At 43.4% G+C, this 26,383-nt stretch overlaps 1 pseudogene; it reads right to left on the minus strand.

The window, feature by feature from the left end:
• Window positions 1-3,562: 3,562 nt before the first annotated feature.
• On the minus strand, window positions 3,563-25,898 carry LOC123465081 (annotated as a pseudogene).
• Between the last annotated feature and the right edge of the window lie 485 nt (window positions 25,899-26,383).

Here is a 26,383-nt window from a genome sequence, read left to right on the forward strand (position 1 = left end):
GCCTTCTCTCAGTCTATCTAGGAATTTACCAGGAGCTTCTTTTTCCTCCTGTTCTGTATCTGCCAATTTGTCATAGTTTAAAGGCTTAGAACGTGCCTGTCTAAGTCCTTCAAGAATAATCTAACAAAATGATTCTGATCTCATCTTCTTTTAGCTGTGTTGTAGTCTCAGTCTGGTTCTATAGTTGGGACCGCCTGATTCCCAGTGGGGAGGGCCGCTATCTCGTTTTCTCTCTTCCCTACTGATTCATTACCAAGCCATTTATCTCTATAAGCAACCGCTTTTCTCAAAACTCGAGTCTTTGACTCGGGAGTCAGCGTTTGTCCTAAGATATATATCACATCTTTTCAAGTGAGGTCATAAAGCAGAGTAACACCTTTAAAAGCTCTAATATTTTTTCTGGGTCATCTAAATAGTCTCTCAGATCTTCCTTGATTTTTTGTATTTTTTGATAAGAGAAAGGCTTATTAACTCTCACAGACTGATTATTTCTCTCGGTGGGTGTTTCATAAAGAGGCAACAGCTTCTGTGGCTGTTCTTCAGTCTCTCTGGCTGCTCTGTGCATATGATCTCAGGGATAGATTGGAGCAACCTGTTTTTCTTCTTCTCTTTGTCTCTTGTCTTTATATCATCTCTTACTTCGATGGTCTGAGTTTCTACTGAAACCAGAGTAGTCTGAGGTCGTGCTGAGACAGGAGTTGTTTGGACCTCCATGTGGGCAGTTTGAATCCCAGTTTGGAGTCCCCAGCACGGGGGGCAAAGTAAGAGGACAGGAGGGAGCTGAAGGTTTCACGCCCAAATCTATACCTTAGGACATAAGTCTGGCATATTTCGCAGAGAGTAAAGGGCAACACATATGCTATTTTTACCCATTTTTCTTGTTCTTTACAGAACCGGTCTAATTGTAGAACAGTATTATACTTAAGAGACCCTCCAACCGGCCACCGTTCGCTGTCTTCCAATGGATACCGTGGCCATGTAGTATTACATAGGAAGACCAGGTGTGTCTTCTTTAAGCCTGGGGATCAAATCTATCCCAGTTTTTTCAGGATACAGTTCAAAGGAGTGAGGCTGGAATTGTTAGCTCCCATCTGTAAGAGAGAAAAAAAAGCGACCAGCGCCATTTTTTCTACCGGAGGAGTCTCTCTCTGCTCTAGATGGGGGTGTAGACAGACGTTACACCAAAAGCTTTTTCTTCTTGGTCGGACTTAGTCTGTCCCTTATCGACGCAGGCGCTGTACTCGTCCCTCCCGGTTCTACCACCGAGAATGGGGTGGGGATGTACCAGGGGTAGACTTGATAGCATCCCTACTTGAAGTTCCAGCTCTTTACCCTTAACCTTCTTTGTCTCTGATGTCACCTGGGGTGAATCAGAGTAACCTTTCGGAATGCCTCTCAAGCTAAAACCGCTGTGGGAAACATTTGTCACCTGAGTGCCTGTGCATGACCCTGAGTATTTCCTGACTACAATAAGACCGACGCGAACATAAAACTGAGATGTTCTTTCTAAGCATCACCACATCTAAGTATAACAGCCTCCTCTGATCCACTAAGAGCGGCGTTAACAAAGGAAAAAAAACCCATCACAGTCTCCAATCTGAGTAACCTTTAACCTCAGAGATGTTCTGGGAGCTAGAGCTCCAACTAGCTTCCGAACTTTCAAGATTCCTAGCGAGGCTAGACACTTTCTTGACTACCAATCCAAGTTTGAGACCTAAGCCACAGTATACAGTAACAATATAGATCACAAGTCTCTTGAAAGTTATGATCCGATAGATTAGGTTAGTACTTCTAATTTTCAAGGACGTTATGAAATGGTCAAAGAGACCGAAAAGTTTGACCGAGAAAGGAGAGTTCTGGTCCACACACGCTTTGTCCATTTTTGGTCGGTTCCTGAAGGAGACATTGGGTGCCTCTTGGCATTGGCAGGTCGGTATAACGCCCCGACAGGTTTCTGCCATAAGCCGTATGAGATCACTGTGGAACCGCAGAGCAGGGCCCCTTACTTGCTTCACGCAGGGCCTGTCATTCATTCACACAAGCACACAGTAGAGTTAGTAAAGCACAGCAGAAAACGTGTTCGCTAAGAGAACAAAGAACTAAAGCTCCAAGCATCCTTACCTTGTCCCTGAAGGATCCCGGACGAGCCCCAAGATGAAAGGTTGTTGTTGAATCACGCGAATACACCGGGATTCTTGGCCCCCGGAGGAGAAGAATTCAATCCGGGGCCAGAGACGAGGCTGATCGCTCAGAGCTTTTGGTGTAATAAAGTTTTATTAAAGTATAAAGGAGAAGAGAAAGCTTCTGACATAGGCATCAGAAGGGGGCAGAAAGAGCACCCCCTTGCTAGTCTTCAGCTGGATGTTATATAGTCACTAGCAGTCTGTTAATGAAAGAAAAGGAATGTCTTATAATTCAGAATAGCACCAGGCCCCTCGCCCATAGATGCATTTTGGGATAATCTGGGCCATAAAATAATTAACTTGAATCTTAAAGAAGGGCAGACCACCATACAAATAGTTTCATTTACATAGATTAGGGGAATAATATCTGAGTATAACATACTGGTTTGTCAAGTAGGTTTTGGGCCAAGAGGCAAGAACCGACTTGGAGACAGAGTTTGGGGTAAAGGCGTAGTACATTAGCATAGCTTAAGACAAACATTTCCATAAGGAAAAAGGCATTGGTTATCTCTAGGCTCAAGAATAGCTAACTTCAGGCGAAACCAGGTGTCATTATGGCAACACAGTATTTTAAGAGAAACCTCTCTTTTAATTTGTATAGAGAAGGAAAAAAAATATTGTTAGTTTGTTTCCTCCTGCGCTTAAGAGAGATAAAAATGTCTGACACTTGCAGGCTATGTCCTCCATTTGGAGACCCCCTGGCCTTCCTGCCTGTTACCCTCTCAGTATACACTAATTTCATGCCTTTTCCAGGAAGAGTTTCCAATACATTTCGAGGTTATCACAAAAGCTGTGTTTATTTCAACAGTGTCAAGCTAAAATCATGACCTGTGTTGATATTATAAAGATACATCAATATTGCAGTGAACTGTCATTGTGTTCTTCTTAAAATCAGGGATATTACTATTGAACCCTTACAACCAACTTCTGCTTACTTTACAACATGGAAAGGTTAAATGATCACTTACATCATGGCAACCTCCAGATATTTCACATCAATGAAAAACACGTCCATTTAGATGGCCATTGTCCATTTTACAGTGTGGTATCCTTCATCTTCTAATGGAGGATAGATAGAAATGGTTGCAACACAATATAAAAGGCTAATCTTAATAACCATCAAAAATCTATGTCTGCAAACACACTAGAAACAAAGCATAGTATGGATGGTTTGAGTGCTTAATAACATTCACTTCCAAATAATCTCAAATCACATCATTATTAACAAGCATACATACATTACTAAGATTGTAACTTTCTAACCATCAACCTTCATCTCATGATTTATGCTATATATCCACTTTCCATGTGTTTTAACTATGGAGTACTCCCTACAGTCATCTCCTTCAGAGAAACTTCAGAAAAGAGGACTGATGAAATGCCTTCTAGTATGCAGTCTCTGATATTTATTTCGATTTAACTTTTGATTAAAATACCTTTCTACATATTCGTTACATCATCTCCATAGGTTTCTCGTATAAACTCTTGTGTTTTCTGATGCACATTTAGGGAAATCTCTTCCATCACTTGTGCCATTACTAGGGTTTCTGTCCAGTGTGTGTTCTCAGATGTTTAGTGAGATGATCACTCCGACTAAAGGCTTTGCCACATGCTGTACATTTATAAGGTCTCTCTCCAGTATGAATTCGCTGGTGTGTAGAAAGCGTTGAGTAGCGAGCAAAGGCTTTGCCACATTCAGTACATTTATAAGGTCTCTCTCCAGAGTGCACTCGCTGATGTTGAGTCAGCAATGAGCGACGATGAAAGGCTTGTTACATTCTTACATTTATGAGGTCTCTCTCCAGTATGAATTCGCCAGTGTTGAGTAAGTGTCGAGTTGCAAGCAAAGGCTTTGCCACATTCAACACATGAATATGGTCTCTCCCCAGTATGTATTCGCTGATGTCTAGTAAGCCTAGAACGCATAATAAAAGCCTTGCCACATTCTGTACATTGATAACGTCTATCGGCGGTATGAATTCGCTGATGATGACAAAGGTCCGAACTCGTAAAAAAGGCTTTGCCACATTCTTTATATTTGTATGGTTTCTCCCTAGTATGGATTCGATGATGTACAATTAACTTTGACTGAGAAATAAAGGTTTGGCCACACTGTGTACAATGATAAGTTTTCTCTCCAGTATGAATTTGCTGATGTTGGGTAACATGTGAGCTAAGGATAAAGGTTTTGATACGTTCTTTACATTTATAAGGCCTCTCTCCAGTATGAATTCGCTGATGATAGGTTAGACCTGAGTTTTGAATAAAGGCTTTGTTACACTACTTTACATTTATAAGGTCTCTCTCCAGTATGAATTCCCTGATGTTGGGTAAGATGTGACCGATCGATAAAGGTTTTGCTACATTCTTTACATTTATAAGGCCTCTCTCCAGTATGAATTCGCTGATGATAGGGTTAGATTTGAGTAATGATTAAAGGCTTTGTTACACTCTTTACATTTATAAGGTCTCTCTCCAGTATGAATTCTCTGATGTTTAGTAAGATGTGTGCGCCGAATAAAGGCTTTGTTACACTCTTTACATGCATACGGTCTCTCCCCAGAATGAACTCGCTGATGTTGAGTAAGAAGTGAGCGACTAAGAAAGGCTTTGTTACATTCTGGACATTTATAAGGCCTCTCTCCAGTATGAATTCGCTGATGATAGGTTAGATATGAGTTTTGAATAAAGGTTTTGTTACACGCTTTACATTTATAAGGTCTCTCTCCAGTATGAATTCGCTGATGTTCAGTAAGACTTGAACTGTAAGGAAAGGCTTTGCCACATTCTGTACATTTATAGGTTCTCTCCAGTGTGAATTCGCTGATGTTGAGTAAGATGTGACGACGGTTTAAATGCTTTGCTACAATCTGTACATTTGAAAGGTTTCCTTTCTGTATGGATTTTCCTATGTTTGCTTAGATTGGATGCTTTACTAAAGACATTCCACATATATTACACTTGTTTTCTTTCTGTGGATTCTGAACAGTCTGCTGTTGAATAAGTTCTGAAGACTGATTAGAAACCTTACCATATTCACAAGTCCTCTCTTCACTACAAGTACTCTTATTTAGAGAAAAACTTGCCATTTCATCAAAGGTATTTCCAAATGTTTTACTTTTAGAATCCTTGTTTGAAGATTCAGGTTCCTGATGTTTCATAAGTTTTGAGTCTCTTCAACCGTATACCCAGTTTCACTGCCTGAATACCTTCTCACTCCACCATAAATACTCCTGTAATTATTGGAGCTGGAGCTCTTACTTAAGGTCTGACTCATTTTATTATACATGCAAAGCTGCTGTGTAGTAAACACATCATGATATGTACTGAACAATGATGGCTGGGTGGCATCTCTTTCATTTTCATCAACATTATACATCTCGGAATGGGGAGAAAATATCTCTTGTGGGAGAAAATGACTCCCTGCTCATGGATCCCTCAAATTGATTAAATTGTGAGTTTGCCCTCTCATTGGTAAATTGTAAGTATTCAGACATGGTTGAATGTATGTTTAGTCGAAGCCCTACCTTCAGAATTGTCTGAATGAGTATTTGCAGTAGAGACTAGATTACCTTTAAGATTGTCCATGTTCCCTTTTAGAGAACATGTATGTTTCAAAAAAGGATGGGCATTTTTCTTAAACACTTACTCTTCTCAGCAGACGTTGAAGACTGAACTTGGTGTTTTTCCCAATTTGATGCACGTTGCTCATTTCTTTTTGCAGTAACATTAGCATTATGTATAACTGTCTCCATTTCTTTATGTCCATATAAACATCCTCTCTGTCTTTCATTTACCCTCGCATATTCCCTGTCTTTCATTAAATTTAAGTTTCCAAGGTGAAATGTTTGACATATTCCTAGGGTTGCTTTGGGGAATATATCTTCTAATGCTGGATTCTTGGCATCAAATCCTGGGTATCTTGTGGAGACATAGCTGAAAGATACCAAATAACAAGTAATTTTCCCTGCTATTCTCAGTGAATATCTTTAGAGAAAATTGATGATCATAGCTAGTTTAAAAATAAAATAGAGACTGAAGGATCAAGATGCCAGAGGCTTAGGCAGATGTGGAGCTCATCTCTCTCCACAAATGAATGAGAAATGGAACAATTCTCACAGAGCACAGCTGAACACTAGCAAAGGCCCTTGGAAATCTGAAAACAGAAGAAGATTCCTGCTAAGCTAGGTAGGACAAAAGGAAGAGGAGAGCAGGAAGAAGGAAAAGGAAGAGAAGGAAGTGGGCTGGTGGCTGCAACCCTGTGGGGGATGAAAGTGAGGAGAGGTCTCCATACCCCGGGAAGCCCCTCACTGGGGGAGCTCAGTGTGGACAGAAGGAGAGCCTCATTCTCTGTGGGAAGAGAACACAGCCACCAGCGTGTGGCAGCAGGACAGAGTGAGACCTGCACACTGGGTACTGACCTCAGCCTTGCCCATCCAGCCTTAGAGGCTTTTCCACCAATGCAGACAAGAGCTGGGTGCTGAAAGGTGGGGTTTGGAGAGCAGATTGAGGCAGACGACTGCTGTTGGCTGTGAGGAAACAGCCTGAAGTGATGGGAGTGAGGGAGGAGCTCTGCAAACGGGATGCTTGTGGTCGAAGCCTGAACCACCAGAGAGCTGAGCGCCAGTGGTGAGTGATGCCCAAACAGGAAGCCCATTATATCCCTTGTCCCTTACACCGGCCCCTGCTCAGCAGGGACTATGAAAAACTGCATCCATGTAGGTCATTTGATCCCCCAGCCGTAGCCTCCCCCATCGACCTCCTCGACAATCAACAGTCCCCTGTGCTCTGGGGCAGCCTCAGGACCAGAACCTGTGAGTTGGCCAAATGCACAGATGGAGCTGAAAATACAGCTGAACCCCAGGGATTAAGAAGAAAAGCTGAAACCTCTCCTCCCAGCGACACAAGCCATGGTCTTATACTCACAACCGGCTTTGTAACCTTAGCCCCTACGGAGCATCTGAATCAAATACCAGGGCTCTCTCATTCATGGCAGGTGTAGCTTTGGCAGCTGTACACTCTGTGGGCTCCCACACAAAGGGGCTGAACCAGGACAGAGCCTGAGCTGCCCCATAGCACCACAGTGGCTCCAGCTCCACGTTGAATGCAATCCCAGGACCTGACTTCACTGAATCTATGCTGGTGACCTTGTGAAAACAACATCTGAGAGACAACAGGGCCACGGGCCATCATGCCCTCACTTAGGGTGGGGCCAAGAGCAGTGCCAACACTACATAACATGAGAGCTGGCAGAATGCATGAGACGGGACAACAGAGCACACCCTGAGGTGAACATCCCCAGAAGAGTAATACTTAGTGACTTCTTTCCCAGTGGGTGTGCTCCAGTCCCAGCAGCGTGGTACCACAGATCAGAATCACAGCTAAGAATCTGATCTAGGGGCCCTATTCCACCACGCAGGGAGCAGGCACCACCAGAGACAAGGCAGTAACAACCACAGAACAAGGGGACAACAGCCCTGAATATCCCCGGCGGGCTCTGGTCACAGTTACCAGCAATCAAAGCACAGATCAAGAGAGGATAAGGCCACAAACGTCTGGACCAACCTCATCCACCAAGGGACAGATACCAGAAGGAAGACTAACTAGGTTTCTGAACCCGTCAAAACGGAGACCACAAACAGAACGCTGAACAAAATGACATGGCAAAAAAAATAGGTTATAGGGGAAGAAACAAGATGAAAACCCCCAAGGACCACTGAATTAAGACGTGATAGGCAATCTAATGATTAATTCTTGCTTTTAGTCATCTTAAGTGGAGACACCAAACACTCACTTTCAGAAATCCTAGGTGCCAGTAATTTTTAATTCCACTTCTTGCCACACATGTTTCTGAGAATGGTCTATTAGATGATTCAACCTAAAAATCATAAATGATAGTGACAGAGAACTAATCAGAAACGGAGGACACAGCAAAATGTCTGAGGAAACTGAAAACAAAAATAAATAAACTTAGTACTAGTTTTAAGAAATTCAAAAAGAAGAGAGACTTTAAAACTATGATTGAAACAGGGAAGTCTACTCATTGCTCTGTGGGACCTAAATGGGAAGGAGATCAAAAGAGCAATAAAGACTAGAGATCTCTTTAAGAAAAATAGAGGTACTGGGATATTTCATGCAAAGATGGGAACAATAAAGGACAGAAACGGGATGGACCTAAAAGAAGCAAAAGATATTAAGAGAAGGTGGCAGGAATACACGGAAGAACTATAGAAAAAAAAAAAAAAACTTAATGACCGAAATAACCACGATGATACAGTCACTCACCTAGTAACAGACATCCTGGGGTCCAAAGTCAAGTCGGCTTTAGAAGGCATGATGACCAACAAAGCTAGTGTAGGTGATGGAACTCCAGCTGAGCTATCTGAAGTTAAACGATGATAGTGCTAACGTTCTGCACTCCATAAGCCAGCAAATTTGGAAAACTCAGCAGTGGCCTCAGGACGGGAAAAGGTCAGTTTTCATTCCAATCACAAAGAAAGGCAATGCCAAAGAAAGCTCAAACTACTACACAATTTCCCTCGTTTCAAACAATAGCAAAGGCTCAAAATTCTCCAAGCCAGGCTTTAACACAGTGAACTGAGAGCTTCCAGCTCTTGAAGCTGGATTTAAAATGGCAGAGGAACCAGAGATCAAATTGCCAGCATCCCTTGGATCATATAAAAAGCAAGAGAGTTCTGGAAAAACAACTACATCTGCTGTATTGACTACACCACAGCCTTTGATTGCGTGGATCACAAGAAACTGTGGAAAATTCTTAAACAGATGGGAACACCAGACTACATTACCTGCCTCCTGAGAAACCTGTATGCATGTCAAGAAGCAACAGTGAGAACTGGACATGTGACAATGGACTGATTCCTAATTGGGAAAGGAGTACGTCAAGGCTGTATATTGTCAGCCTGCTTATTTAATTTATATGCACAGTACATCATGTGACATACCAGGTTGGATGAAGCACAAATTGGAATCAAGATTTCAGGGAGAAATGTCCATAATCTCAGATATACAGATGATACCACCCTTATAGAAGAAAATGAAGAGGAGTTGAGGAGTTCTTGATGAAACTGAAAGAGGGTGAAAAAGGTGGCTTCAAACTCAACCTTCAAAAAACGAAGATCATGGCACTGGTCAGATCGGTTTCATCGCAATTGGCGGAGAAACAGTGTTTCCACACTGAGAGACTTTATCTTTTGGGCTTCCTAAATCATTGTAGATGGTGACTACAGCCATGAAAGTAAAAGACCCTTCCTCCTTGGAAGAAAAGCTATGACCAACCTAGGCAGCATATTAAAAAGCAGAAACATTACTTTGCTGACAAAGGTCCATCTAGTCAAAGCCATGGTTTTTCCAGTAGTCATGTATGGATGTGAGAGCTGGACCATGAAGAAAGCTGAGCACCGAAGAATGATGCTTTTGAACTGTGGTGTTGGAGAAGACTCTTAAGAGTCCCTTGGACCGCAAGAAGACCACACCACTCCATCCTAAAGGAAATCAGTCCTGAATATTCATTGGAAGGACACGGTGAAGCTGAAGCTCCGATACTCTGGCCACCTGATGTGAAGAACTGATCCACTGAGAAAGACCCTGATGCTAGCAAAGATTGAAGATGAGAAGAGAAGGGGACAACAGAGGATGAGATGGTTGGATGTATCGTGGACTCGATGGACATGAGTTTGAGCAGGCTCTGGGAGTTGGTGATGGACAGGGAAGCCTGACTTGCTGCAGATCATGATTGCAGACTCAGAATCGACTGAGCGACGCAACTGAACGGATATGTATAATTGATTCTCTTTGCTGTATAGGAGTACAAAATTGGAAAACAGCTATATTCCAATTAGAACTTTTAAAAACGATGTCTTTATATAATTTAAAAATTGTCATAGTTTGAATCAACCGAGAACAATATAGTGGAAAATGTGCTAAGATTTTATGTCAATTTATTTTAAAATTCTTGACTTAACAGAATAACATATTTAATACATTTGAATCAGTTCTAATGAGGTGGATGAAACTGGAGCCTATTATACAGAGTGAAGTAAGCTAGAAAGAAAAACACCAATAGGGTATACTAATGCATATATATGGAATTTAGAAAGATGGTAACAATAACCCTGTATAGGAGACAGCAAAAGAGACATGATGTATAGAACAGTGTTTTGGACTCTGTGGGAGAGGGAGAGGGTGGGATGATTTGGGAGAATGTCATTTAAATACGTATAATATCATATATGAAAAGAGTCGCCAGTCCAGGTTCGATGCACGATACTGGATGCTTGGGGCTGGTGCACTGGGATGACCCAAGGGATGGTACGGGGAGGGAGGAGGGAGGAGGGTTCAGGATGGGGAACACGTGTATATCTGTGGCAGATTCATTTCGATATTGGCAAAACCAATACAATATTGTAAAGTTTAAAAATAAAATAAAATAAAATAAAAGAATAACGTATTTTAACATGTTAGAATTGGGGCAAATACACTACAGATATTTCATATGAGATCATATAAGGAAAAGAGAAACTTTGAAGTCAACTTGAGATGTGCATTCTTTCATTGTCACGAGGTTTTGCTTTCAGCAGTGAAAAATTACTTGAATTTGAAATGTATTTAGAAGGTCCAATGTGTTGCTCCAAAATTGATTTTTCTGGGCTCCAAAATCACTGCAGATGGTGATTGCAGCCATGACATTAAAAGACGCTTACTCCTTGGAAGGAAAGTTATGACCAACCTAGATGCTGCCGCTGCTGCTAAGTCGCTTCAGTCGTGTCCGATTCTGTGCGACCCCACAGACGGCAGCCCACCAGACTTCCCGTCCCTGGGATTCCCCGGGCAAGAACACTGGAGTGGGTTGCCATTTCCTTCACCAATGCATAAAGTGAAAATTGAAGTGAAGCGCTCAGTCGTGTCTGACTCTAGCGACCCCATGGACTGCAGCCTACCAGGCTTCTCCGTCCATGGGATTTTCCAGGCAAGAGTACTGGAGTGGGTTGCCACTGCCTTCTCCGGCCAACCTAGACAGCATATTCAAAAGCAGAGACATTACTTTGCCAACAAAGATTCGTCTATTAAGGCTATGGCTTTTCCTGTGGTCAGGTATGGATGTCAGAGTTGGACTGTGAAGAAGGCTGAGCGCCGAAGAATTGATGCTTTTGAACTGTGGTGTTGGGGAAGACTCTTGAGAGTCCCTTGGACTGCAAAGACATCCAACCAGTCCATTCTGAAAGAGACCAGCCCTGGAATTTCTTTGGAAGGAATGATGCTAAAGCTGAAACTCCAGTACTTTGGCCACTCATGCGAAGAGTTGACACATTGAAAAAGACTCTGATGCTGGGAAGGATTGAGGGCAAGAGGAGAAGGGGACGACAGAGGGTGAGATGGCTGAATGGGATCACTGACTCGATGGATGTGAGTCTGAGTGAACACTGGGAGTTGGTCGTGGACAGGGAGGCCTGGCATGCTGCGATTCATGGGGTCGCAAAGGGCGAACACGACTGAGCGACTGATCTATCTGATCTGATCTGATGTGTCGCTCCCAGTGGATAGGAAATTATAAACCAGAGAACAAAAACCCATCCCCAGTATCGCTAGAAGTTTGGCAGTTTGTCTACCAATCCACACACATTTCTGTCTAGAGGTAGAAGGAAACTTTAAAAGGACTCATACAGTTACTCAGAAATCGGCAGAGTTTTCCTAGGGCCCCCAAGAAATCGAAAAACAATGAATGAATGCAGTTTGTCACAAGCCAAGAGGAGACTTGTAGTTCACACTGTGATGGAAAAAGCAATCACTGGAGATAAATTCACGAATGATTTAAGAGACAGAATGGGGCAGGTGATACATTTCTATCAGTAGCAAACACAAACCCAGGTTTCTGAAAACCATTTTCACTGAAGCAAATCTTCCAAAACCATGTGATGAAGGATGAGTTCCTCGCTGCTCCTTGTGTGAAATTAAGAGAGGGTGCAGCTATTTAATACCACAGAACTTACACAATTACCACGAACCTAGGAAGGAAGGAGGCAGAGTATATCAAGGAAGAAAAACGTCACCAGAATAACGAATCATCATGAATCATCCCCTTTCTATCTAAACTCACAAATACCCATTTTGGCCCTAGAAAGCAGAGATCTGAAACTACGGTGGGAAGCAGAAAATTTCAGAAGACATTCCTGACATGACGGAACTAAAACCCAGTGGGTAGATAAGGGATTCTGGAAGGCAGTTTCCTCACCCAGGAAGACCAGGTTTCTGTAGTTCTCTAACATCACATCTCTGTACAATTCCCGCTGACCGAGGTCCAGGCATTCCCACTCCTCTTGAGTGAAGTCTATGGCCACATCCTGGAACGTCAGCCATCCCTGAAATACAAAGTGCAGATACCAATAGGCCGTGGGAAGTCTTCCTAATGTGATCCAAGATGAAAACGGCAAGTTGAGAGTCCTGGTCGAGATTTAGTTGGCTTCGCTGGTATTATACATATATTTTTACACAGTCTCCTTTCTACCCAATTTCTAATGTGAACAAAAGAGGATGAGTGATGATCCACAAGCCATTAGAGAAACTACTCTCATCTGAAAGAGCAATTATAGAATAATCAGGGCAGTATGAGCATATTTATTCTTCAGTGTTCTACTCGTGTAACGCAGTATAAATGTTTTATCAAAGAAATAGGACTTTTTTTTTTTAATGTATTCTGAACCAAGAGTTCTGAAGTGGGCCAATCGCCACATTTTAGCAAGGTTATTTGAGTTAGTAATGTTGAAAATTCTGCTCGATGAATGAGGATTTTGAACCCCAATGAACAGATACTAAGGTAAGATTCTACTTAAGTTGGAACTTTGTTTTACACAACTTCAACAGGTCTAATAGATTGTAACCTTTCTTGTGGTCTGGGGTTGTGTTGGAAAAGAATTCCAGACTTGAGACAAAATGAGAGGGAAGTAAAAATTTATTAGAATGGGGGACCTGTTAGAAGAGCAGGCGCAGCCAAATGAGACGGATGTTGGGCAGGGGTCCTTAGTCCACTCATAGCCAGGGTACAGGAATGGGATAGGGGTCTTGCGGATCATTTGCTGAATGGATGAGGGCACCTATACTGGGTGGGGGAAGAGTTAAGAAAAACAATTTCTGCTTATGGGGTAGGAGGAGAGACTGTTTATACTGCTCAGGAGGACCTGAAATCCATCAACAGTTACAACATGGGGAGGGAACGATGCTAAGGGTCTGTTTTTTTCTTCCTGCATTCCAGACCCTCTTCTGTTTTATCTGATCTTTAGTCCCTGTGTCACCATATATCTCCCTCTTTCTTTTTATGGCCAATTTTTTGGCCCTTGTTGATACCTTGGTCACGTCTTACTATCTACCCATTTCCTTCTCACACATTTGGGAATCCAGTTTCCAGGAAAAGAGGCACAAGACCACTCTGGCTTCTTCAGGCTGAAACAGAGGGCCATGGGGCTCTGGGTTCCCTTTGTCTACTCTGTCAGGGAGCATTTATGGAGGAGATGAGAGTCCATGGAATGATAGGTGACTTGTTCAGCGTTGTCCTAGGTGTTAGTCGGGAATATTCTTGCAGGACCACTTGGAAACTTGTTGTATTTTAGAAGAAACAAACTTTACAAGAAAGTTAAAGGTACATGGCCCAAGATGAAGAGAAGTAGAAAAAGCTGCTCAGTGGCTCGCCAGGAAAACCAGGACTGGACATTGGTTCGTGACATTAGTGTTTCTCTAGGTCGAAAGCCTGCATTGGGGCTCAGAAAAATCTTTACCTGAAAACATCTCCTCTCGGAAGGCCAGTTCGGGGTTTTTTCCCAGAGCAGAGTGCCTTATTTCTGATCTCTACTCTGAACTCCTTTTGCAGGGTGTGAATGTCGGAGCTTACAGTAATCATGATGTCAGCTTTGTAGAGACAGCTGGCAGAGTCCAGTCAGCAGAGTCCCTTCATAGCCACATATTTGACCATGCACTCTGGGGGCATTTCTTGGCCATTGTGTCCTGCGGCACTGGTAGGCTCATTCCCAAGGTCTAGGGAAGGATCCATTGATAGGCCACTCAATGTGCTGTTTCTAGAGCGGGCCTTGTGAGTAGCAAATCTCTGGACCATACCTGTCTAAGTAGCCTCTTGGTCCAGGAAAAGTATTCCCTTTCTTCCTTCTTCCCATATCTAGAGTTACATTATTACAATCATTGAGAGCATGTGGAGCTGCATATCAGCATTTTATCACAGGCTCAGCCCCACATTGAGTAACATAAGAATCAATCCTCTGAAACAAGCAACATAGAAAATAATATAGCTAGAGCTAGCAATTATTAGTCAGGACTAAGTAAGAAGGAAATGATCAAGAACTTCATTAGGTAGAGCCCAGTATACTCCAGGTCATCTGACTTTTCTTGTTAAATGACTAGCCAGATGGTAATCTCCTGGTTGTATATCACGGAGCATCTATTCTTTATCTGAAGATTGCTTACTGAGATTAGCTTTAGAAACAAATTTAGAGTATCCTTTTTTAATAACACAATTAAATCTTTTAGAAATATAACAGAAGAAGGAACTATCTCAGAAGTGAATCATAGTGAACACTAGACTTTAGTTAACAAAACTAGAAACTGACTTTAGCAATGAAAAAAAGTTAATATTCAGTGAAACATAATTTTTTCATTATGAGGGCATTACCCTGTAGCCCTGGAAGGCTTTAACCCGTCATATAGAAATGAGGTTTGTCAGGGAGCCGGGAAAAGCCAGGCAGCCATGTTGGATTTCCCATAGCCCCTGACTCTTTGATTTACAGCTATTGTTCACCCATTTTTAATTCCCTGATTGACAAGCAGACCATGCCATGTTTAAGGACATCAGAGATGGCAAACGTCTAAGCATGAGGGGTTATTTTTGTAGAAGAAGAATCAGCTTTGTCTACATGTACATAATCTTAAGGAACTGCTTATTCACTTTACCAAAGTAAAAAAAAAAGATTTTTAAAAATGAATATAAATCCCTTAAAGGGAAAGAAATTCATAATCTCTTATTGAAAGCTGCATTCTAAGAAAACTTTGTTCTATTAACATAGAGATTCAACTAAATTCCAGTCTGACTTGTTTATTGGTTGACCTTAGAAAAATCTTTTCCGTAAATCATGAAGTCGCAGTATTCTTACAAGGCACCAGAGTGAAACCATAGAAGGCATGTTTAAATCTGATTAACTGCGTTGACATGTACCTGGTCACTGCTGTGACATTGTAGACACGTTCACCGAGATAAGTAGAATTATAGTTGACCACATTTTATTAGGGCATATCAGATCTATGGTGACTTCCCTGTGGCCCATCAGCTAAGACTCGGAGCCTCCCAAGGCAGGGGGACCCAGGGGTTCGAGACCCTGGTTGGGCGAACTAGATCCTGCATGCTGGCACTAAGATCTGGCGCGCCAAATAAAATAAATATTTGGGCTTCCCTGGTGTTCAGATGGTAAAGCATCTGCCCGCCATGAGGGAGACCTGGGGTTCGATTCCTGGGTTGGGAAGGTCGCCTGGGGAAGGAAATGGCAATCCATTCTAGAACTCTTGCCTGGAAAATCCCATGGACACAGAAGGAGCCTGATAGGCTACACCCCATGGGGGGTCGCAAGAGTTGACATGAATGGGCGACTTCACTTCACTTCCAGATCTATATGAACTCACATAATTTAAGATGTCATATAGTAACATCCACCATACAGCATAATCTGAGATTTATCACCCCTTCAACAAGTACTTCCCATGTAATTTAACAGTGTCCAATGAACCCAGGTAGTTTAATAGTTCCCTGGGATGTCTCAGGGGCCCTCTGAAGCATTCCAAAGCCAGCTAGAAAATCAAGTTATTTAGGAAGTTTTGTGGACAAATTTCAAAAGGGGTTATAACACTCAGTCCAGATACAATCATATAGATCACTGGGAGACTATATTCACTTAGCAAAGTAATGAAGATTCAAAGGTAAACAGAACACATCCCTTCAGAGGTAAAGAAACTTAAAATCCAGTATCAAAGGCAGCTCAACATCTCAAGAAAACTTGTATTTATGCACAAAACTCTTCCCTTGGCGTCCACTTTTCCATAAAATATTCTTATCACTTTCTGTACCCATGACTTTGTTCTCGCTATCCTGAAACAGCCATCTGTAAGTCAGATCTATTTCCTTTTCCCTTCATAAAATGTCATTTCATCCTCATACCTTCTTTAGTGAAAATACACATTCCTACTTTCTTTAAGCAACCAAGAACTTAAGCATTCTAGAGATTGGTGAACATAAATACCCGTGATAATTTTTATAAAAACATTTCTAGAGAACATCTCAGGATGGCATCAAGCATTATTCATGAATAGTCCAAAATCCTCTACTTTCTCTGTAAGAGGAAGTTAATCCTCAGGATGAATGTTCAGATCTTATTTTATTTGGAATGACCTAGCTAGTAAATAACTTCCATCCTTAGTGTAGCACAGCCCCGAAATTCAGGTTACCAAAATTTAGAGAATGTTTTAGGACAGACATTTTTAAATATATTATTCTTAAAAGAGTTTCTCTGAAAGCTCGTATCTTTTTTACATTTCCGTTGAGGTTTTTCTCTTTTTTTCTTTTCACTTTACTAAGGTACTTTGCTTCTAAGTCACTTCAGTCCTGTCCAACTCTGTGCGACCCCATAGACGGCAGCCCACCACGGTCACCCGTCCCTGGGATTCCTCCAGCAAGAACACTGGAGTGGGTTGGCCATTTCCTTCGCCAATGCGGAAGGTGAAAAGTGAAAGTGGAAGTCGCTCAGTCGTGTCTGACTTTTGAGAGACCCCATGGACGGCAGCCTACCAGGCTCCTCCATCCATGGGATTTCCAGGGCAAGATACTGGGAGTGGGGTGCCATTGCCTTCTCCGAGAGGGTACTTTGCTGGTTGACAAACTTGTAACAGATATAAAAATATTAAAATATATTTAACTTATAATAAACCTAGGCACAATGAAAATACTGTGCCTAATGACCTCTTAGACATATCTACATCAGATTAGCAAACAAACACTAATACTGGATATTTAATATTGAATATTTCCCAGTTCACGAGAATATGAAATTCATTTAGTTTAATTTCTCTTGTAGTTAGAATTGTCTGATTTCTAAGTGTTTCCTTTCTTTAGGCCAATTAAATTAGAACTCATTTACAACTTCAGCATTAAAAAAAAAAAACAAGAGTGCATACTGAGATATACATAAATTCAGACAATAGACAGAGATCTCATAGTTTCCTGCCTGAGATTTAAAATGTCTCTTTGACCCTCTTTTTTGTTTGCTTGTTTGTTTGCTTGGCTTGAGTTCTGATTTGCCCAAGGGTGAGTCAGGTCTAAGGCAAAGTGGGCAGTGTTTTTCAATGGAAAGGGGTAACTTCAAGCTTTTCCCTAGGCAGGCCTTTTAACAAGCTAGTTGTTTGTAAATGCATATGCAAAAAGAGCCAGTTTTGCAGTTTCCAAGGGAAAGAAAATTTCATTTTAACCAGTTTTCTCCAGTCTAAAGACTATCAGGGCCATCTTGTGTCAAAAAGACATCTTCCCTTTCTGTAGTCTTAGTTTTATAGCTAAAATATAGACCAACGAATGCTCCAATTGTCTCTGATCTTTCAGCTGATAAAATTTTGGACTGCCCCTCTGGTGGGAAGTGATGTCTTTGGCCCATCAGAAGAATCTGAAGGGTTAAGGAATTTGCAGGAGTGGGGAAGCTTGGTCCTTCCCAGGCCTGAGAAACAGGAGTAGTCAGAAGGGAATTTTTTAGGATGTTCAGGAGTGGGGGAAGCTTGGTTCCTCTCCACCTGAGAGATCAGCTTCCTTAGAAGGGGATTCTTTAGAATGTTAGGGCAGTTTTTGATCCTTCAGGCTTTGAATGTAGAAGAAAGAGCTGGACCAAAGGGAACCTCAGAATCCTTTCCCAGAGATCCTGTGGATATGAAAGGCCGAGTAGGGGTCATCTAGGAATCTGATGGAGAGACACAGAGAGGGACAGGAGACAGGGAGGCAACAGAACGGGAAGGAAATTCTGAGTCCTTTCCCATCTTTTGGCAAAACCTAGTGTGCCACTCAGAGGCCATTTTTGGGGGTCCCCCATTTGTATTGGAGCCAGGCCTTTTGGAGGGATCAAATTTTCCAGTTTCTGACAATGTAGCCAAGGCTTGAGTATGAGAGAGCCTCCTGGGATATAACAGAAACCACTCTTCGCCTACCTACCATAGAATGGGAGTACTGAGAGGCACTGGCTGACAGAAAGGCGTGCCTTTCTCCCCAGTGGTCTCTCCGAGCGACTGATGGCACAGAATGGTCCGAGTGACCCAACAGTCGAGTCCCACAGTGAAAGGTGACCGCTGAGAACCCTGCAGCTAAGCCACCAGGTGACACGGGCAGATAAAGACAGAGATTCCCTGCAGCAACCAGGTGACTCACCATTTGGTGATTCCCTGAAAAGAGAAGGCACTCTTGGGATGGCTCAGAGGCAACACCCAGGCTCCTGTAAATCAGTCCGGACCAAAAGGGAAAGAAGTGAAAGCGACAGGGAAGAAGGCTGAGGAATCGGCTGTAGAATATATCCGGGAGGCGGTGGCCAGGTGACAATGGTCTCTGTTTTGCCTCAACTACTATGTTCCTGACACGGTGGACGGAAGTTGTCATGCTGGGGTGGATGCCCTTGAAACAACTCAAAATCAGTAATGGTGCTCTCATACCTTTTGGCACATATTTTATCAAACAGCCATTAAATAGCAGAGCTTAAACTTTACTTCAGTTTATTTACTTTAGCTTTTAACTAATAAATTTTAACTAATGACAGATTCACAGAGACAGCTCTAAGAAAAGGTGAGAGAAGATTTTGTAACTGTAAAGAATACTAAAGACAAGAAAAGTTGCATTCACTCAGTCATGTCCAATTCTTGTGACCCCATAGATTCTAACTTGCCAGGTTCCTTTGTCCAAGAAATTCCCAAGCAGTAATACTGGACAGGGTAGTCATTGCCTTCCACAGAGTTCTTCAAAAAAACTAACCAAAAAAAAAAAAAAAAAAAAAAGATGAAGAAGAAGAAGAAAAGAAAATTGATCAAGTCATGCTAATATTTTGATACATACAGTCCAGTTCAGTTCAGTCGCTCAATCGTGTCCACCTCTTCAGGATCCCACAGACCATAGCATGCCAGGCTTCCCTGTCAATCACCAACTCCTGGAGCCTAGTCAAACTCATCTCCACTGAGTACAGACATACACTCAAATAGGGGTATATACTCATTAGGAGGAAGAGAGAAAAAAGTTTCCTGTCACTAAACTCACGTAATTATGAATGGATTAAAAATGTGCTGTAGTTTTAATACATTTTAAAATACAGCAATGAGCTCTATTTTAAATTTTAATACAGTTGAGCATAGATTAGGACTAATAAGATTCTTGTAAACATTTTGGAAAATACAAAGCTGTGATGAGACTCTGTGATGTGAGCATGGAGTGTACTGGAAAAGAGCGGGCCTGGGCTTGGGATGAAAACCGCCACTCCCCAAACCAGTATCTCTGCTAAACACATGTGAGTGTTCAAATCAAATGGAGAAAAACAAATTCATAGCATGGGAATCTCACAGAAACACCTAAACCGATGAACATGAGTCATGGAGTAAGAAGTACATGGAAGAATGCATTATCATTGCATGAGTATTTTGGCACTATTATGGAAACTATGATCTCAATCTATCATTAAAACATATTAGTATGGGCAGTTCGTGATGATCCAGTGACTAAGACTCTGAGATCCCGATGCACAGAGCTCTGGTTCTTTCCCTGATCAGGAAACTGGATCCCACACGTTGTAGCTAAGAGTTACATGTCACAATCAAAGAACCTGAAAATTACGAGGATGACTGAAGATCCTACCTCCCACAACGAAGGCCCAGTGCAGCCGAATAAATAAAGATTTTTAAAATGTGTCATAAGCAAATTTCACTTCATATATGCCTTTCCCGATCTGTGGCCTAATTTTGGAAGGGCTGATGCTAAAGCTGAAATTCCAGTAGTTTGGCCACCGCATGTGAAGAGTTGAATCATTGGAAAAGACTGATGCTGGGAGGGATTGGGGGCAGGAGGAGAAGGGGACAACAGAGGATGAGATGGCTGGATGACATCACCAGCTCCATGGACATGAGTTTGGGTGAATTCCGGGAGTTGGTGATGGACAGGGAGGCCTGGCGTGCTTAGATTCATGGCGTCGCAAAGAGTCCGACTCGACTGAGCGACTGAACTGCACTCAAGTGAACTGAACTACATTTAAGTAGCTAGTTTCCCTTATCGATAGAGCGCAGTCTCTGCAACGTTTTCATTTCTGAAACTTTTCTGAAGAACTGTGGACCACTGAGTTCACTCGATAAGGACAATCTGTAACTCCGGTTCTAATGAGCTGAAGCTGCATCCATATGTAAACTCATCACAGCATTTCCCCTACTTCACCATGATCCTAACACCAGACCACATCCCAGTGGGAATCTCTGGTACCAGTGCTTCCCCGTGTTGATCTCACACAAACGGCTTATAGTGAACAACTCAACGTCACTAATTTCATTTTGAGAATTCATCATGCTCTAGAGAAAGCTGGGATACAGACAATGGATAGCAGGCTCTGGGATTTAACAGAGAAGTCAATCTAAAGACCAGTTCTTCACTATTTTAAGAAAAAAAGGGAAAAATAAGAAGAAGGCCACACCCAATCCCCCAGGGAGAAAACTTAGACTCAGAGAACTAAAGGTTTGCAGGTTCTCAGTCCAGGCATTTCAGGAGGAAAAGCAGACACATTCCCAGACCCGGGACAGGACATTTACCTGAGAAGCTGCCATTTCCTCCCCTTCTTCCTGCTGCCGTGAGTCTTTCCTGGGGATGTTATTTCAAAAACGCACATCCACAGGTTGAGAAAACACCTTCGAAGGCATCCACACAGCTGTTTCACCTGCAACCGATAAAGTGAAACTGGAGAAAGAAGCTTCTTGTTTCCCCCGCCGTTTTCGGAGCCTTTTTTTGGCTTCCCCTGTTCCTGATCTGTAGGCCGCAATCAAGACTAATCTGATATGCTAATCACATTTTGTGTTTGGTGCTTACCTGTGGTGATTTCTCTTTGCAGACCACCCCCGAGAGCTCTCCTTTCTTTTGCATTACAGAGAACAGGTCACAGTACAATTCACGGGAGACTTTGGACCTGACCACTGGGCTAGCTGACACACATTATGAGGGGTTTTGAAACCTGGCGGGTGAAGAACCGCATTTAGGAGCCCTGCGCTGCAGCCTCACACTCCGCACTCCTGAGACCTTTCTGGAGCTGAGGATTAGGGCGGGAACTTGGAGAAAGAAAGGTTGCTGCGCTGCTTGCCTGGGGAAGGGCTCTTTCTAGGATGGGTGTGGCCCACCACCGCCTCTGCCTGTGCCCTTGGGGGAGGGGTGGTGGGGAATGCGTGCTTGGCGGGAATCACCTGGGGGCCTTGGGTTCCTGCAAAGCTTTGTTCTCAGAACTCTTGCCAAAGATTCCTTGCCTTTAGCGTGCCAAGTCTGACTCTTTGCCACCCCATAAACTGTAGCCCGCCTGGCTCTTTTGCCAATGGAGATTCTCCAGGAAAGAATACAGGAATGGGTTCCATGCCTTCCTCTGGGAGATCTTCCTGATCCAGGAATTGAACTCACCACTCTGGTGTATCCTGCATTGCCAAGCGGTTCTTGACTGCTAGTGCCACTTTGGAAGCCACAGGATGCCCTGAATAATTAGGGTTTTTCACTACACTCTGCAGCCTGAGGAAACATGTTTTCACAAAATGATTTGCACTGTGACCACCTGTCTGCAGGCAAGGGACCTCCAACTTCAGAGACCAGGAGGCTGAAAGTGTTTCCATTGTTGCCAAAACCAAACACCTCACTCCGAGAGTTGGAGGACTCAGGTTTATTATGCGGGCGGGCCCCGAGAACTTAACAGTCCCAGCTCTGAGCCCAAAACAAAGGGGTTACAGAGTTTTTATACTTCGACAGGCATGATTAAGAGAGTTTGAGATTTGCAGGGGCTAGGGCAATTGCAAAGAACAGGACTAGGGTGAGTGAGATAAATTCCAGTTCCTAGTATTCTGAGTCCCCACTTTTTGAGACCTACGTGATTAAGACTTTGCAAAGAGCAAACTGAGTTACAGAGGCAGAAGGAGCAGGAAGTTATGTAAAAATTTGACATTTTCCTCTTCATTGCCCTCTCTTGATGCTTCTATCACTCATTGCAGAAAGCATCATCTCATGTTCGATAGGATATTCAGAGCTCCAGGTCAGTTAGGAGACTATATTCAGCTATTAACATTTGCAACTTTCTGGATTCGAGAGGTTATGAACTGGTAATATCTCTGAGAATACAAGGGGCAAACAAAAGCACCTCTAAGAACATGAAGAGAGGACAGGTTAAAGGGAGAAGCCACAATGCCCAGCTCCAGATATTGTTCCAATTACTTCAGGAATTTTCTAGTTCCTCTCTGCTTTTCATGATTCATTCCCTTAGTTGTTAGGCCATGTCTCTTACTATTCTTAATTGGTTTATATAAAAGCAGCATTCTTCATTCAAGAAGAGGCAGAGGCCTGCCTTTTCAGCTGTCAATAGGTCTAGCCCTCTCCTATTCTGTAAAGCCACCTTAGCCAAATAATCTCGCTGGTCCTGTAAGGCCACTAAAGATGTGGCTGCTCTCTCAGTGTCGTCTGTGCGTTGTCGCCATGCATTCTGGGAAATGAACTCACTCAGAAAGACAATGCAGATAGTGTAGTGCAGTTTATTACACCGGAAGGCTCAAGGCAGAGTCTCCTCTTAGCCAAGCACCCCGACCAGTTTTTGTGAAAGCCTTACATACCCTACGTGTATAAGGTTCCCTGAAACTAGTTTGAACAAAGGAAAAAGAAAGATACAATCAAAGTTAACCCGCAATCATATGCCTTAAGCCTAGGTAGTTAACAGTCAACAATTATCAGTAAGCCTGTGGTCATAGCCCAGTAAGGATAATAGAATGTATGATTCTATTCAGTTACACAGAAAATTAGGACATTCTTTTAGGCCACAGAGAGCCCTGGGCCTCTTCCTTCCAGGGGGCCTGGTTTTCTAGTGGATATTTCATTTCCATAGATACTGGGCATATAGCTCAAGGTCCACAGTCCAGCCCAAGATGGAGTCCTGCTTTCAAGATAGAGCGTGTTCTGTTTCCTCCTTCATGTGAAGTCCTTGGATAGTATATGGGAGAAGGTGAGTGATGAAGCAATCCTCCTGTTCCAATACTTATCCCAGCCAAAATTTTGGAACCAAACTAGGGGATAAACTGGATGGGTCTTTTTGACCGCACGTGTGCTGTCAGAGGTACGGTGAGAGTCTGGTTGTTAGGGCCAATATTCATCTGGGGAGTGAGGAAAGCTAAGGTGCAGATACCCATCCATTGATTGGTAGACATAAGTAAGCATCTGTCCCACAAACCAAGAAAAGGCCTTGATGGGGGCGGCACCATATTGTGTCTGTGGGAAGATGAGTGGGCCACTCACCTTTTACAGTTCGATTACTTTCGTCCCTGGCTAAATTGATTACAGCTTCAGTTCTTCATCATTTGTAAATTATCTGGAGCCTTTTGAGTTAACTCAATGGCCCTTAAGACTAGCCCTTGTAAGGGTGGATCTATAAGAGTTCCCATGGCTGTTGCAAATTTCATGGTACTGCTGTAGCTAAATACTGTGGAGCTCCTAAGGATAAGCAAAGCCTGCAATCCCTGCCAGCTGGGGGTTGGTGTCCTTCAGAAGATGATGAGTTGCGTTGAGAACCTGGTACAGAAGAAGGTCTAAGGGGGAGTTAACTCTGTAACCTCGGTCATACTGCCAACAGGCAGAGGCTGATTTTTAAGGGCAAAGTTGGTTCGTGTTTCATTTGTCTGCATTATTGTCCCTGTCCAGTAGGTTTTTCCATTTATTTGTCCGACAGACAGCTGTTCTGTGTTGTAACATCTACGGGGCATTTGGGGTAGACGGAGGCCCAGGAGCATGATGGCAATGCCATGGTGTAGGGATGCCACCTGGGGTTTGGATCCTCTGGTGGGGAAAAGGCAGCGGCAGTGGCGGACATAACTGAGAAACATTTTTGGCACCAGAACCCTGGATATACATCACCTGATCAGAAAGGCAGTACGTGATCAGCCTATAGGATAGGCTATCTATACATTGTTCTAGCTGATGGTTGAATAGGCGATTTTCCAAGGGTGGACTGTAATGTTGACAGGTGCCTGATGGATAAGGAACGGCTCCATTTGTTACGCCAAGGGACAGCAAAGGGCTCCAAAGCAGCCTGCACAAAGCAGGTGACTGGCCCTAGCAAAAGGTTTTCTCCCCATCTTTGGGTGGTCAGCACTACAGCAGCGGAGCCTATCGTGAAGGGGGGTCAGCTATACTGTGAGCAATTTAGACAGTAGGGAGAATGGATCATAAGAAGCATCTGACTAGAATGAAGCTTGCCACTACAGTGAGGTAACACACAGCTAACCGCAGCTTCTGACCCAAATCCTACACTTGCACTGTGACTGAAGCTAGTCCTGTAGTGAAAAGCACAGCAGTAATACCAATCAGGGATAGAGGCCAGGGTTGACAATAGAAATCCATTAATATCTGAATAGCCAGATCCTCAAGCTTCTGCTGAGCTTTGACCAGCGAGCTGCCGCAGTGTGGCTGGAGCAAGGCTGAGGAATCCTCAAGTGTCTGCCGTGCGTGGACTAGTCAGTTTCTGGAGCGACGACAGCAGGGCTCAGCCTCTTTGGTGAGTGGAGGCTCTTGTTTTTGGAACCAGACCTTGACGGGATTTCCGGGGTCCTGAACTGTTTTCCAGCTGTCCTCATTACAGGAAGTTGCTGCCTTCTTGACTCTGGTGAGGTGGATCTAAGGGATGATGCCTGTAACTTTAACAACACTAGGGTTGCCCGGACAACCATGTGAGGGCCTGTCCCAACTGGCTGACTTGGCCCTTTTCCCCAATACTCAACCCTTACCTCATCTCCTGGATGGTAGGCATGAACCCAATTGCCCAAAAGAATGGGTGCCCTTTCTAGGGTTTCTCAGGCGATATGGTGGAAGACTTTCCCCAGGATCTGAAGGTGTTGGGACATCTCCAGGTGAGCTAGTTGCTGGGGGCTTCCCTTGAGTTTTCCTGTCACTGGGGGTTTCACCCATATAAGATCTCAAAGGGAGAATAGCCTAAGGACTTAGGGTGCAACGGGCTTGGAGTAAAGCTTGGGGGTAACATGTCGACCCAAGATAACTGGTCTCCTGACAGACTTTAGCTAATGTAGGGCTGAGGGTACAATTCATGTTTTCAACTTTTCCTGAGCTCTGAGGCCTGTAAGACGTGTCAAGCTTCCATTTGAGTCCCAGTGTGCAGGATAAAGTTTGGATTATCTGAGACACAAAAGCTGGCCCATCGTCAGACCCTATGGAGAGAGGCAGCCATAACTCAGGATCATGTCTCTTCACAGGGCCTTGGCCAGTTCTCGTACCTGTTCAGTGCACGTGGGGTAGGCTTCAGCCCATCCCGAGTAGGTGTACACTACCTCAAGGAAATACTTACAGGCCCTAAAGGGCTTGACATCATTAAAGTCCACTTCCAGATGTTCAAAGGGCAGTGTCCCAACGGTCAGCATGCCTGGGTTGGGTCTTCATCCTTGGCTGGCGTTGTTCTGGGCACAAGTCACACAGCTAGGACTGATCTGAACACACAGGGCTGGGAGCTTAGAAACGAAATAGTAGCGGCCCAGAAAGCTCCCCAGCGCACTTTTTTCGGAAACAAGTTTTCTCATGATGTTGTTTTACCAGCTAGATTTCTGAATTACTGGAGACAAAGAGTCTTTGGTCTGGGAGCTTCCAGCGGCCCTCCTTTTCTTTTATTCTTCTTTCATTTACAGCCCATTGATCTTCTTCCTTGGTATATCTCGAGGATGGAGGCAATTCTGGTTCCATAAGGGCCATAAAGCTCGACTCGGGGCCCACTGTGGGGCTCCTTTGGGTCGTCACCTCCTTGGCAGCCTGGTCAGGCACTAATCCCTTAGGTGATTGGATCAGTTCCTTGATGATGGCCTTTACTACGGATGACTGCCACTTGGAAAGGCTTCCTGAGTGCTTCTAACAG

This window comes from Bubalus bubalis, chromosome 18 (genome assembly GCF_019923935.1).
Source record: "Bubalus bubalis isolate 160015118507 breed Murrah chromosome 18, NDDB_SH_1, whole genome shotgun sequence".
NCBI classification, from domain to species: domain Eukaryota; kingdom Metazoa; phylum Chordata; class Mammalia; order Artiodactyla; family Bovidae; genus Bubalus; species Bubalus bubalis.